The 4074-nt window shown below is 34.8% G+C and overlaps 1 long non-coding RNA gene across 1 annotated transcript; it reads right to left on the reverse strand.

Moving 5' to 3' along the window:
• Nucleotides 1-1170: 1170 nt before the first annotated feature.
• On the reverse strand, nt 1171-3022 carry LOC127144025 (uncharacterized). The gene is made up of 3 exons (XR_007815571.1): nt 2565-3022; nt 1397-1751; nt 1171-1314 (listed from the first exon to the last, which is right to left on the reverse strand). It is a non-coding gene; the product is annotated as an uncharacterized LOC127144025 (long non-coding RNA).
• Nucleotides 3023-4074: the final 1052 nt, after the last annotated feature.

Below are 4074 nucleotides of genomic sequence, written 5' to 3' on the forward strand. Positions count from 1 at the left end.
TGCAATAATTAATTATTATGATAAAAATTAAAAAATTAACAAAAAAGAATATCAAATATTCAATATTTTCCTTTTTGGAATTATACATTCAAAATCGAATCCATCTCTAAAAGATTCAATTTTTTACGCACCATATATCAATCCTTCCCTAAAATCATAGCAAATAATTATCTTTGGTAAATTAGTTAAGTTTAAATTCAAAATTCAACCCCTCCTTAAAATCATGCCAAAATTCAACCTCTCACTCTCATCATTTTTTTATTTTCTAAATTATTTACCAAAAAAACACACATAATAATTTAAGTTTACATTCTCATAATTTTAACATTTTTATTTTCTAAATTATTTATGAAAAATCATTAATTTTACATTCTTAACATTAGATTCCTAAGATTCTGCCATGTCGGTGAATTTGTTGAGATAAAAAATATCAAACAAATTATCACATATCATAAATACAGTGTATTTGTAAACAATAATTCTTAACTAAATAAAAAAATATTATATTATTTGAACAATCCCTAAAGATATGTTATTAGTTTTAACATCACTTAATTATTAGGATACAAAATACATTAATTTTAGATTCTTAAGTTAAATTCCTAAAATTATGCTACAATCCATTAATTTTAGATAATTTATTTTGTTGGTTGTTAAAGTTATATAAGTTTGGAAAGGAAAAGAAAAAATTAAAAAAAAAAAAAAGATATAAAATTTACACTACAAGAGACGGGGGTACTCCCGACGCCAAAAAATGTCGGCGAAAATGAAAAGTACGTAGGGAAAGGATATCTCGACGTACAAAACGGCATCGGAAAGCACGTCGGGAGAAAGGCGTCGGGAGAGGCTTTCCCGATGCCGTGTTGGTACGGCGTCGAAAAAGCCTCTCCCGACACTGAAATAAGCGTCAACATAGTCTGCATCGGGAATACCTCTTTCCCGACGCAGACTATGCCGACGCACCTTTCGACGTCGGGAAATCCTCTTTTCCGACGTTTCTTTACGTCGGGAATTCCTTTTTATATATTTTTTAAATATTTTATTTCTACTTTTTTCCTTATAATATTTTTCTTTAACATTCACAATGATGTTCGGATTGCTTAAAAAAAATTTCCGACGTTTTGGATTAAATTAAAACAAATTGAATATAAATTAAGAAATATACAAACATAAATTAAAAAAATATAATTAAAATTAATAATACGAATAAGTTCACTACAATAAATATAGTTCTCAAAATAGAAAAAAAAAAAAGAAACAAAAGAAAAAGTCTCCCAACGAGGTGCGTATGCGCGTCATTCTACTCATTCGGTCCTAAAAATGATATAAAAATAACTAAGTTTAGTACATAATCATATATTGCAAAAACTTAAGAATAATAAAGACATATACGTACCGCAGAGCTAGGGATCATGTGGTGATCCCTGTTGTGCACGAGTTAATTCTTCTATCATCTTTTTCATACTTTCCACTTGTGAAGCTAATGCTTGGTGATTTCTCTCTTGTACTTCAATCCGTTCCAAAGCTTCATGAAGTTTAGCTTGTAATTCAATCTCTTTTTCTGTGGACTGCGAACAAGATGTCGACGAACTGCTTGCACTCGCCGTTCTGCGGGCCTTCGGCTTGGGTCCCCAACAAAGGCCTTTTGAGTAGCCTGGCCGTCTACCCAACACCTGATCGCATATCTCATCCTCAGAGAGTGGCTGACTACCCTCTGGGGTAGGCTGGGATTGGAGTTTCAGCATTTGATTCTACAACAAATTTAAAAACTATGTTAGGTAACGTGCAAAAATATATAATGAAAGTGGATAATTAATAAGAACTACAAATTTAAAAACTATGTTAGGTAATGCGCAACCTAATCATTAACAACAAAATACTTCAAAATCTTCGCATTCTACAAACCCCTCCAAACTACAGAGGCTACCATAAGTGCAGGATAGCCAACACAACCTAATTATTAACAACAAAATACTTCAAGCTATCCTACTACCACCCCTTAAAACCAGCAAATTCAAAACAAAAAAGGCTACCATAACTGCAGGATAGTCATCCCAAACATAAACAAATTCAAAACAAAAAGTTACCATAACTGCAGGATAGCCATCTCAAATCAACAATAAAAATATTCAACACAAACAGGCTACCATAACTGCAGGATAGCCAAAACAAATCCTAACACACATATTACATTTTCAATTCAAAACATAAACCCCCCTTCAAATTTGAATGTAACCATAACCCCCTCATTCAAATTAACCATAACTCTTTACAACCCCCCCCCCCCCCAATTCAATTTTCAATTTAACTATAAAGTCCCTCCCCCCAATTCAATCCCATTCAATTTTCATTTAACTATAAACTCCCCCTCAATTCAATTTTCGATTTAACTATAAATAACCCTAAACCATTCAAATTTCAATTCAACCACAAATTACAAACATTCTATATAAAAATACATTTAACAAACAAAAATATATTCCAAAAGAAAATCCTAAAACAATTTTCCTAAAAAAACCCTAAAACATAAATTTAAACTAAATAAATTTTAATTTTCCACTTACTTAAAGTGGCAGACGGCGACGGAACAGTAGCGGGGAACGGCGGCGGAAACGCTTGGATCTCTCTTTTCCCCTCTCAGTTTCGATTCTATAAAATATAGAACTGAAACGATTAAAAAGGGGATTTTCCGACGCAGTGCCGCGACATTGGGAAATCCCCAAAAAGGCGTCGGGAAAAGAGGCATTCCTGACGCTTATTGAACAGTTTTCCCGATGCGTTACGGAGCGTCTGGAAAAACCCCTATTCCCGATGTCGTTCCCGACGCACTGTGCACGACGTCGGGAATAGTTTGTTTTTCAAAATTAATTTGCGTTTTCCCGATAGCTATTAGCCGATGCCTTCTTGATGCGTCGGGAAAGAGTATTTTCTCGACGTTTCTCCCGACGCGGTGTTCATGGCATCGGTAAAACCCTTATTTCCGACGTTCTTTATGCCGACGTCTTTTTTGGCATCGGGAATGCTCCATTTTCTTGTAGTGTTATTATATTATATTATAATATAATATAATATAATATATATATATATATATATATATATATATATATATATATATATATAATATGAATTATATTATTATTGTTATTGTATATTTCTTTTAAAACCCTAAATTCATCATCTTCTTCTTCATCTCAGCCGCAGCCCCTCACTCTCATCTTCTTCTTCTTCTTCGAAATCATACGGCCGCCGCCGCCCCTGCCTCTCTTCTCTCCATCGAGATCTCCGACGACAATCTCCCTCCGTCCGTCAAAGTCGCCACCGTCACCTTAGTTCTCCATCAAGCTTCTGTTCGTCGTTAGCCCAAGCCGCCACACCTCGAGCCGCTCCCCTTTCCATCAGCCATCTCCTTTGCGTCGCGACGTCCAAATCTGAAGCGAGTGGATTATGTCTACTCCAACCGATGTTTGTCTACGAAGCTCCGATCGTCGTTGTCGCATCTCCACGAACCCAGCCGCCGCCATCACGATCTCCCAAGCATGGAGCTTGTTACACTATCCATCCTTCTCCGTAGCACGCTGCCGCACTAGGGCGTGCTCTCCTCGCTGTTAAAGAAGCCTCCATCCTCAAGCAGTCATGTCCCAAGTGTGGGTGCATATTTTGTATTAGTTATAGGGTATTTGTGGATTCTGTTACAAATGTACGTAGAAATCACATTTGTCAATTAGGCTAGGGCATTTAAGGTATTGTTCTCTCATTTATTATTTAAAAATTTTCTGTTTTGTTATTTTGTCAATTTAAAAATAAAATTGTCATTTATCAAAGTAAACCTCTAATTTTGCTATTTTTCTTGTGAATCCAATAAAATAATATAATTTTAGGTTGAATTAGAGTAACGGAAACAATACAAAACTATTCACACTCGTCTTTAGTCATCCTCACAAAAACATTGTCCAGTATACATTTTTCTCATAATTTCTAAATCGCATACCCTAAAATACCAAGAACCGAAGAACCAAACCAATTTTTTGATTTAGTTTTTAGGTTCACATTGGAGTTCTTGATTTGTATTTAAAA

This window comes from Cucumis melo, chromosome 11, assembly GCF_025177605.1.
Source record: "Cucumis melo cultivar AY chromosome 11, USDA_Cmelo_AY_1.0, whole genome shotgun sequence".
NCBI lineage: Eukaryota > Viridiplantae > Streptophyta > Magnoliopsida > Cucurbitales > Cucurbitaceae > Cucumis > Cucumis melo.